Source organism: Vanacampus margaritifer, chromosome 3 (assembly GCF_051991255.1).
Source record: "Vanacampus margaritifer isolate UIUO_Vmar chromosome 3, RoL_Vmar_1.0, whole genome shotgun sequence".
Taxonomy (NCBI): Eukaryota; Metazoa; Chordata; class Actinopteri; order Syngnathiformes; family Syngnathidae; genus Vanacampus; species Vanacampus margaritifer.
In genome coordinates this window covers 13,250,326-13,261,775 of record NC_135434.1, presented here as the reverse complement: position 1 = coordinate 13,261,775, position 11,450 = coordinate 13,250,326, and the positions used below count along the sequence as shown (strand labels likewise).

The following is an 11,450-nucleotide window of genomic DNA, read 5'->3' as shown; positions in this document are numbered from 1 at the left end:
ACCTCTGCTATTTACAAACATTGGCAGGATTATGTTGTGAAAACATCACAAATTGGCTGCGCTGGGACTACGGATGCAGGGCTTGCTTTAACTTTCACTCGGGATGAGGTTCGGCTTCACATGCGCAGACGCGCACCGTCACAAAATGGCGGAGGCCTGTGGGAAAGGGGGTTGCGGCAGTTCGGTGGAGGAAGTACAGCAGTGACAGAAGCCTCATTTGCTGCATGATTATTGACTGGCCTGTTGTGACTGAGAGAGGGGAGGCAACACACACATGCACGCACACACACCGCAGTGTTTCATACTTAAGCCAAGCATGCAGGCCACTAACCTGCCATATGGCTCCTGCTAGGTCAATGTCACTATGTGCATTCAATGCCATCATGAGACAATTACAATTAGATTAGAACACAATGGCTACTTGTGAACCTCTAAATGTTTTAAGATGGGGAAAAAAAGAGGACGTTTTTTTTTTTTTTTTTTTACAATGTCGGGGCTGTAGCACCGTCTTGCCATGGTTTAGCGCCGTTCCTGGTTTGAACTGACAAGCTAGTAGGCAATTGTTTATTACTACTAGCCTGCAAAGCTAACGTTACAGGTTTTTTTTTGCATCCCATAATATGCAATATGTTGTGTGACTTTCTGCATAATCAACACAAGATTTATTACATTTATCACAGCGTAGCTGTTTTTATCAGATAAAAGACAACATTTGAATCAGGCCCAAGCGTGACGGTGACCTCTTCTAAAGGATATTAAGATCTGCCATGAAATATGACTTTTATTATTTTGGCTCCCATGACGATGATTTCCTCATCTGTGTACTGAAATGGAGAATATCAGCACAAAGTGGATAAAACTGACTTGGCTTTATTTTGGCCTTCTTTGGGTGACTACAAAAGCTGATCACGCTACACGCGCATGTTAACATGTTCTGCAGCTAACATGGCTAATCGTCAAGCAAAGGGTAATAAACGATTTTAGCTAAATTTAAGGTTCATGTAATCAATCCAATGTAAATGCCATTAGGTCATCTCCCCATATGATTGCTTTTCACAAATTGACCCTTGGGCAATCTATCCCCAGATAATCGCTGAAAAACTTGCCAATTTGTGTTTTTTGTGCTCTTTCTGAAATACTCCAAAATGCCCCAAAAATTGCACTAAAGGTCTGTATGAATTGGAAAGTAGTAATTGTGTACAGATCGGCTCCATTGTTTTAGCCGCTGTGTTTTTCCATTCAACACTTCCACTGCTCCGTTTTGCCAGTGAGCCACGCCCACCTCATTAGCCACCTTACCCACCTGAACACACAGGTGATTCAAATCAGCAATCAGCCACGACCTCAGCCTCTGGCAGAAAAGGAGTGTATTAATTATAATGGGGTGCAATGATAAAGCTGCCGTGTGTCCGTCAACTTTCCGTCCAAGACAAATTCACACTCACTTTGATGAAAAGGGACATGAAATACACGCACAAGATGAACAGGTTGGATGATATTACCGTTTCCTATCACGCTCCAGGAGTGTTTTCTTTTTTTTTTTACGTGACATATGGGACAATTTCTGATCCACACCTCTGGTTTTAACTACACTATTGATATCAGCAGTTTAAAAAAAAAAAATAATAAAGAAAAAAAATGGGGAGAGCCTTCAATTAAATATGCGTATGCTAACCTGTAGCCCACCACGCTGCCATTTCAGCCACGTTCCAACTGCTAAGGCCAAATTAATTAAAGGTACACAACTGTGCTTGTGTTTATAATGCGTTTTTTTTTTTTTGGCCTGAGATTGACCTCGCCACCAACATTTCAATCATAAAAACCTCATCTCAATTTTCAGCCCTTTTAAAACGTCTTTCAGTACAATATTTATTGGCTCGGCGCTAAAATGTTGCTCTTTTCTTTCTCGATGCAACCTCCTGCCTTCCACGGTCTTTACTGACTGTATATCGATACTTTCTATAAAGTCTACACTTGCGGGCTAATGATGCATGCTAACTAGCTTGGAGACCTTGCAAACTGCGGTCTGAAGCTTTAAACGAGTTCCCGCACCATATTGAAGACAATCTTATGTCATGTGGAGACGCTGTGTTGCTTCTGTAGCTCTGTCTGTCTGTCTGTATTCTGTAACTGTTGAAGGAATTTAATATGCTTGGTCTTCCACACCCAACTCGACCAAATATGCCTGAATGGACCTTGCTTTGTGCACTGGGAGCAGAAAACGGACTTCTGCAAATTGTTTCCACAAAAGTTGCGATCCTAACATTTAGATTCACGGAGCAGTAAATGATTAATTAGTTGACCGATTAAAGTGTGTCCCAATACATTTGTCGATAGTCTGTATTTTCATCTCTTAAGTAAAAGTGCACCCCTGATTTGATTTTCTTTTTCTTTTTTTTTGCAGAATTGAATACGAGTAATAACAGCAATAACAATACGGTAAAATGCCGTGCGCCTGGAGGATACGAGTCACCTTATGTTGTGTGCGTTGCGTATCGGTCCTGTGCAGAGCTCATTGTCGGCACATGAGTCAGGGGAAATAACAACCAACCACCGGTCAGTGACAAGACGGGTAAATCTTATTAATGGATCACCCCCATCCTTTTCGGTGAAGTGTGTGCGTGCACAATTATTTGTTTGTGCCGTGTTGGATTTACACATGAGCAAACACGGCAAAAGTTGCATCTGTGAAGTATGCAAATGGTGTCGCTGTTTTCCATACACATATAAATATTTAATAAGCTACTTTATTGCACCTTTGTGCTGAAGGGGACCTCGTGTAATGCGTAGTTGTAGCGCATAACTACTTTGACTTGGCCATCATGAAACATTTAAGTATCTTTCTTAATAATATAATGTGTTGCTGACTTGCTGTTCCTGTTCCTGTTCCTGCTCTCTCCGTCTCAGTGGCTTGGCATATTATCTTATGGTGCATCTACGAGCGAGATCCAAGCAACAAGTGTGGTCCAGTAAAGTGAACTTCAAAAATGTCCAGTCAAGTAATCTGACTATAGTTACTCTTAAAACATCACCAAATGTTACTGCATATAGTGTTTACTATTTACTTCAACATGAAGGTGACAATATTTCAAAGAGTAGCACACTTCAATACCAAAGGCAGTTACTTTTAAAATCAAGTAATGAGTAAAAAGTAACTAAATTACTTATTAAAGCAAGTAATCAGTAAAATTACACACTCAAGTTACTTCTTCAAAGTAAATGTGGCAGCAGTGTTGTGGTCAGAAAAAGGAAGCCTTAGGCCCCGTCCAGACGGAAGCGAATCCGAGTTTGTTCCTCAAACAAATCTCGTACACACAGAAACATTTCAAGACTTGCGTGTGTCCAAAAGAAGACGCTGAGGACGTTTAACGGCTGTAATGTACATGCCAAGTCTGGAGTGGCGCTGTAGCGCAGCCACGGGGAGTTAACGGGAAGCATAGAAGTAGAATCAGCGAAGAAGACAGACACTTTAAAAAATAAAAAATAAACTTTATTGCAATCTACAGAACAAACATGGCTTTGCATGTATCAAAACAACATGAAAAAGACGAACACAGGAAGTGACAATGGCGGCTGATTCTAGTACAACACCGCTTGTTGAACGTGGGAATAAAGAAGCAAAATATTTTGCCGCAAAAGCTAAGGAGGCTGCGCAAAACGACTACGACACGGCTATCCGCCATTGTTGTCGATGCGAGAATTGTCGCATACGTCATGAGCTGCGACTATTACGTCATCACTGGAGGAGTATCCTAAATGTTAAGAAACTTGTGAGGATACATTGAAACCGACTTTCGTGTGGACGGGGCCTTAGCATTATTTTCCGTACTTGTTGTTCCTGTTCCTGCAGGTTGTGTGTTAGCGATTTGTGCATATTAGCTAATGAGGCACATATGATTGAGCCCCAAGTATTCAAACATGTGAGAGTGGCACTGATAATGGGCCAAGCAATGTGCGCTGGTGACTTTCTGTTACTTCACCTGTGACTCAGTCTTTGTGACTTGCTAGAGTTGCCCGTGTGCAACTTGTGATTGAGTCCCAATTACTTTTGCTCAGCAACAATTGGTCAAATTTGCTGGTGGGACTGGGAAAAAATAGTTTTGCTTCCTGATCCTGACATGCCATTACTGTTCCTGAGAATGCTGTCTTTGTAATTTGCTATATTGGCCTACAGGGCACCTAGGAGTGAGCCACAGTACTCGATTTAGTAACAAGTTGCTGAATAATTGTCATGACCAAGAAAATGAAGTCCGATTTCCTGATTCTGTTACTGTTCCTGCTGATTGTTTTGCATTTTTTTTGGGCAACAAGTGGCATAGCAAATGTGCTGTGACCAACAAAAAGACATTTGACTTCCTTTACCTGCCCTGCTGTTACTGTTCCTGCCAACTCTCTTTGGCATACATTTTCAATGCCTTTTTGCACAGTTCACTCATTAACTTAAGGTGATCAATACTGTGTTTGATGGCAACATGGATCAATGAAGGATGCTTGTTAAAGCTGTTCATTAGTCACACTTGTACACGAGGAAGGAACAAAGTCTTTGGTGGCTAGCATGTTTGCATCGCTTCAAACCTGTTCCAGTGGGCGTGGCTGCCATAACTAACAACTTTTTTTTCCTTTTCTTTTTTTTTTTTTTTTACACGAGAGCGCAGTATTATTCTTTCGGCAGCCTTCCCAAGTCAACATGTCATCATATTGCTGTGTGTGTGTGTGTGTGTGTGTGTGTGTGTGTGTGTGTGTGCGAGTGTGAGAGTTTGTGCTCTTTAAGTAATCTAAAACCAGTTATAAATCCAAGACCCTACACTTTAACCAGATACTTCAGAGTCCCGCCAGAATCGTGAATTTGTCAGGAGACCAGAGGAAGGAACAAAGGAAGGAAAAATGAAGCAAAGTATAGGCATAATTCGCTGTTCGCGGCACCAATGACTGAACCCCATTTGTATTCTGCCCAGCAACAAGTGGCCACGCAATTGTGTTTACAACAGCATAATCCTAAATTGTGTTTGTGTGTTGTTTTTTTCAAGTCTTGTTTACTTTTGTGTTGGTTTAAACTGTTCTGGTGAGTCCGAACAAACGGCCCGTGGCAGTTGATAATGAGAGAAGGAGGTTTGGCAGGAAGACTGGAAGGAGAGAAATCAGTCGTATGAGACACAAACATGGAGGGTTGCGAGGGAAAGAACACCCAAGGCAAAATGGGCCGCAGCTGCGCTAAAGATCGGCCAGCCTGCTATTAACAGCACGCAGCGCTGTTTGCGTGTGCGTGTGTATGAAAACATAAAACATAAAACACATAAAACATGCATTGCAAAAAAAAAAAGCATTGGGCATTTTCTTTCTTAAACAGTACTTTAACACATTTTATTTTACTGAACACATTTATCTTGCTTCTAATTTACTCAGGTAAGATTTATTTGTTCACCAATTTTTTTAATAAACTTTTTTTAATTTTTTTTTTGCCATTTGTCTCTCAGTAGTGTTCACTCCCACAACTGTGCAGATGCCTTTTGGGAGACAATTCCGCCAATGAGTTAGACACGAGACTTGTGCTGGGCATGAACATAGAGCCCGGGGTGTCTTAATTATCGATCTGTGACTTTTTCCTCTCACTCCAAATCCCAAACAAAGCAAAACAAAGAGTTGTTAGCAGCTCAAATTTCCATAATATATCCTCTTTAATAGCATTTCTTTTTTCAGTCGGTAGTAACTGGACCATCAAAAGGGCATTCTTTTTCAAACTACATTTTCGTATAGCTTCAGGGCCCTAATTATCTTATTCAGATCTCCCTCAACCCACCCTCCACCAAATGAATGCATACTGCAGGCATTTAATCAATACACTTTATCTTTGTATTTTTTTTTTTACATACAAGAATTTAAAGGAGTGGGAATGGGGTTAAATTACGACTAGATTACTTTTTTTTTTTTTACATGTAATTGCTTCACATATAGGAATGAATGCATTTTACAGTACAAAAAAAGTCTGCACCAGTTGTGATTACATTTGAAAAAGAAAGCAATGACATTCTGAGAAAGGTGAAGGCAACAATCGATATGTAATTAGTGCGCTGCTTCACTTCACTGGACTTTCTACTCTGACATCTTTGTATGAAAAGACTCCCATGCTTTTATTTTCATATACTTACTCTCACGTGGCTTCATTACTTTTGGAGGGCAAATGACGCTTGAAGAATCCTAATCGTTTTATTATGAGCATTGCAGCCATTTTTTTTTTTAAACTGCACTTTCACAGTGAGGTTAAAGTCATTTCAGTTCATTCCATCAGGTTAAATGGCTGTTTAGATTCTTGCTGGGACTTCGGTCGTTAAAAGTAAGCGCTTGAGCCTGTTGTGGTGAGAATTTAGTTGCGTTTTTGTACAAAAATTGCATTGAAAAAGTTTCTTCTCATACATTGATGATCTGCATTAATTGTGTGGGGGAAAATAACGATTAAAGCATATTTGCAATGTAATAAAAATAAATATACCTGTTTTATTGCCTAAATAATATTTGTGTTACAATTCAGGGGGGGAAAAAATCAACAAACAAAAAGAGTCCAGTTGCCTTAAATTAAACATTTGCACATGACTTGTAATATAAATACATTTATTATCAATTTATCATTTTTTTTTAGGTTAAATAGAATTTCATGATTCTCCAATTGATATTAAAATGATTTTATAGTGTAGAATCCATTATTGTTATACTGATTGAAATTCATATATATTAGCATTGTAACAAATTCTATTTCTATATTATGATAGGCTCACCTTGTGACCTTAATGAGCACAAGCGTCATAGAAACGAGTGGGCTTTCGTGCCGAGTGTTTTATTTCAGCACCACGTGCTTGGACAGCTCCAGCCGTAGTTTCCTGTGCATGTCTTGTGTAACTTTCAGCACCACCACTCGGGGACAGCTCCTATACATGAGCGAGTCACTCTTCGGACACACATTCGAAAACGCTCATCATTTTTGGACCCCTTTCTTGTTGAGTGTTTCTTTATAACTCTTAAAAATATAGCTTGACTCTCACCTCTCTTGCAGCCAACGTAACTGGCGTTGTTTCGGGAAAGGAAGTAGAGTCTCCCGAGCTTGTAAATAAACCCTCAATAGCGAGATTTCCGTCCCTCTTCAAACGTGACCACGACAAAAAGTGTTTTCGTGCGCTCGTATTGCTGCCATTAAGACGTCGAAAGAAAAGGAAGTGCTATAATTACCCTTGAGAACGTCCTCTCAACACTTCAATAGCGTGGCTGCGGGCGAGGATCTTCTACCTCCTTTCTCTTGGTCTTTTCTTGCAATCTCACCACCACCACCTCCATCTTTATCTCCTGGGTTAGCAGCACGGGGAGGGGGCATAAAGGGATTTAATTTTATGGCTGACTTCAGAAGACTTCATTTGAGGGCCAGACACATGATTGAGAGGAGAATCTATAACTATTTAAGGGCAGGTGAAATGGAATTGGTGGTGCTTGGTGGTCGTGGAGGGGGGGGGGGGGGCGGGGGCTGTTGTCATTGTGATGTATGGTAAAAACACAACATACTGTATGTTAATGGTATGATGCATGTCCAAAGCTGTTTTTCATATCTCATCTTATCTTAACACTGCATACATTTGGCCTCCAGTAAAAACACATTATGCATTTGAGCCTATCATGCAAAGATCATCTTGAAATTGCTTTGGAGGGATTATTCTTACTTAGGCCAGATCAAATTTTGGAGGCGTTCTAAATTTCTCATCAAATTTTCCAGACATCTTTATCCTGGATATATATCGGAGTAGCTTATGCTGGAGCCGTTTCCTTTCTTTGTAAGCACTGGGATCCTTTTTGATGAGTAACAGAGGAGCACATTTCAACAAATTTTACAAATTTTAAGTTCAGTTTTTTTAGTTTTTGTGCTCAGGCATATTTCCATGGTTTTGCCATATTAAAAGTATATCGATTTATTAAACTAAGAATTGATATTGGGCTATGAAGAGGAAAATGTATTCAACATCATTTTTTTTCTTTTTCTTTTGTACCCAGCCCTGTAGCTTTATTTTAAACACTTTATCATCTCCTCACCTAAAAAAAAAAATAAAAAATATATATATATATATATATATTGTCCCCAACTTTTTTTTTATTCTTGCCAATATGTTCCATGCAGCCCCACTAGTCTAAATACGGTAACCAATTACAGCTCGGCTTGAGAAAATAGGTGAGCTGTGATTGGCCGTTGAATGAGCCCTGAGCAACTATGATGTCATCTTCAGTCGACATCAAGTGGCAAAATGGCCGCCCCCTGAGATGGATAACAACGGATGGATTTTGCTGCATAAGTCATATTCCGCAAATGTAATATTAATCAGAATGTCATCTTTAGACTAGTGAGGTCACATATAGCATATTTTTGTCGAGAAATTTTTACGGTTGGCTTTCCATTTAAGATAAAAGCTACATTAACTGCTGTAAAATATTCCTAAATCTGCACAACGAATTAGCGGCGCGGCGGCAATTATTTATCACCAACAACAGGAGATGATTGATAACTATGTTGTGGTTTGGTTGTGTTTTGTAACCACCCTGCTCACAATTATGTAATGGCCCTTTTATTTATTTATATATATATTTTTTATTTTATTGGTTAGCAATTAGCCTAGCAAGGAAAAGCACTCTGTAATAGCTTTGCAAAGGCCATCAATGGCTCAGTGACTCTCTCACACACACACACACGGTCACACTAAAATCAGCCTTTGTTTAACACAAGGAGAATATTTTCTTTCTTATACGCTGTGAGGGAAGTACTAATTTGACAACATATGCCCATTATAGCTATTTTACACTTTTTTTTAACTTGCTCATTTAAGCTTTAACGAGGTCAAAAGAATACAGTTGAGTGTCCTGAAAGTGGCACAGTGTGAGACTTATAGGACATTTTCTGCCCAAAAGTCAACCAAGATTTTAAATCACAATTTCAATAAAAATTAATAAATACATTCAATTAAAACAACAATGCTTACTCCATTTAAAAATTAGATTTTACAATAAATCTATTTAATAATTCCTTTAGGTGACGGAATGAATAAAGGCACACAAAACATTCAGAAATAAATATTGTAGATTTTTTTTCTTACAGAATTTAAATCCAAAAGTAGAAGGTAGTGGTAGGGGTTTGTCCAAAAATCGATTCGCAATTCTCATTTAGTATGATTCAGAATCGATTTTAAATATCCAAAAATCGATTTTATTTAAATTATTTTATACCGTCTTTCCTTTGTCTGTGTGTGCCTTCATTTGGAGCGCTGTTCATGTTGTACCCGATTAGGCCACTCGGGGGCAGTGTGGTTCCGCGTGTTCTGATACACTGTTAAATTGTAGCCACATTAGAGAGTAGAAGAAAAAAGTTACAATCAAGTTATCCCAATAAAAGTAGTTTTTTTTTTTTTTTTCCAGCGCGGAGCTGTTCTTTTGAGTGATAAAAGTGCTGCGGGTAGCGCGCTAATTAGCATTAGCAAGTCAGAATGGAGTAAATCATTACAATTCCTTGCACATCTGTAGATTGAAGCAAAAATCATTGTCAATCAAATCTTTTTTAATCAAAAATTGATTCTGAATCGAATCGCAGACCCAAAAATCAGAATCAAATCGTGAGACATTCAAAGATTCCCACCCCTAGGCAGTAGTATAGGACTGTTGATAATGTAAGACAGTTTAAAGAATGGAGCAGGTCGTATATCACGCGTGTTTTCTTTGTTGTTTTGCGTGTCATGTCTTCACTGACATATACCAGCGTGATGATAACCATAGAAGAGCAGACACAATATAATGAATGAATGATTGAGACACTATTGCTAAAGGCGGCCGAAAGCATAACAGTTAATGACCAGCATGAAAGTGATTGTTTCTATTTCCATGATGTCTTTTGGGAAAATTCGTTTTAAAATGAGGACAAATTGAACTGCAGTCTCCCGCGTTTGTTTGTGAATATAAAGCATTTTTGTGACACTGTGTGATGAAGTGCCGGCCGTCAAGTCATCCGTTTTTTGTACGCCCTTTTGTAATTGTTTTTTTTTTTTGTGGAGGCCTCGCACAAAGCCAATCAAATGGGACACGCACGCCCAACGGTAATAACCGGTTGTGACGTTATATTGTCTGCTTCCGCCGTCAATTTCCCTCGCGCCGGGTGCCTTCCTCACGCAAGACAATAGAGGAATGTCACTTTTTACAAATGGAGGCCACTTTCCATTGACATTTTGATTTCCACTTAAAGCTTTTATTTTGTTATTTTGTATATTTATATTCTTTCTCCCACACAGTGACGTTCTGCAGTGCAGACCGGAATGTGTAAAAATGGACATCGTAATGATCATGGCAAGATCAAGTAAGCTACAAACTTTTCTCTGTGTTAATCATGTTATTCTGATTTATACCACATTATTAATAAAAAAGCATAAATGATTTATTTTTTATTTAAAATATTTTTTTTTCATTAAATGCAATATGGTTATGCTAAGCTAGCTTGTAAGGTACAGTACATCTTTATGTGACTATTGTGTTTAAGGACATGCCAGTGAGTAATAGAAAGTTGAGTGTGTTTAATTTAATGCCTACTTTTATTGGGTTGCCCAAAGAGAATGTCAATAAGCTACAATTAATACTTTATTTTTATTTTAAATGAATAAAATAAAATGGATGGCAGGGTCACACATTTATCTGAATTATTTCTTGAAGCCATATCAGTGAATAATTAAATTGGATATTTTATTAAATCCACTTTATTGTCTTTCGGCTCCACTCTGGCCCACAATCCAGCTCAATAGATGGCGGAAATGCACATTGTTTGTCAGGTGCCACCGACTTATAAACAAAAAGAGAAGAAGAAAAACCTACAGACTTTTTTTTTTTGGATGCTCCCTTTTTTGGACTGCAAACTGTATTTTTGAAGCTATTGATAAATTTGGTTTGATGTTAATTCGCTACAGATGGACACAATGTTTTTTTATTTTTATTTTTTTTACACACATTTTATTTTGAAACTGCCGCTCTAGTTAGTATCTGGAAACATTACAGCCATATTTGTTTGAATTATTTGTTTTTTTTTTTTTCATTCATTTTTCCTTTCGTTACATCCGACAAGAAAAAGTGTTGGGATGAAGCCGAAGCTTATTCATTCCTGCCCCCAGAATACACGCCATTTTTCTCCACGTCCGACGATGCAAGAGAACTCCAAACCCCGGCAGAAGCGTCCCGCACTTCGACGTCTTCAACTTCCAATGAGGTCAGGCACAGCGGCCACAATTGTCCCACACTATCCTGCGCATATCCAAACATGAAAATTCCACCGGAGCATGAGTGTTCATCAGAACCAGTTTTCCTTGTCGAGAAAATTATGTCGAGAGCACTTAAGGACCAGCTCACCAATTCCATATTATTGTACAGATTTCTTAGCGTAGCTAATTGTCAAT

The 11,450-nt window shown here is 38.8% G+C and overlaps 1 long non-coding RNA gene across 2 annotated transcripts; it reads left to right on the top strand.

Moving 5' to 3' along the window:
- The first annotated feature begins 1,400 nt into the window (after positions 1–1,400).
- Positions 1,401–11,254, top strand: LOC144048503 (uncharacterized). Of its 2 annotated transcripts, none has more exons than XR_013293362.1 (3): positions 1,401–1,487; positions 10,302–10,366; positions 11,169–11,254. It is a non-coding gene; the product is annotated as an uncharacterized LOC144048503 (long non-coding RNA). The 2 variants fall into 2 exon arrangements; XR_013293361.1 differs by having other exon boundaries at positions 11,123–11,252.
- The last annotated feature ends 196 nt before the right edge of the window (positions 11,255–11,450 follow it).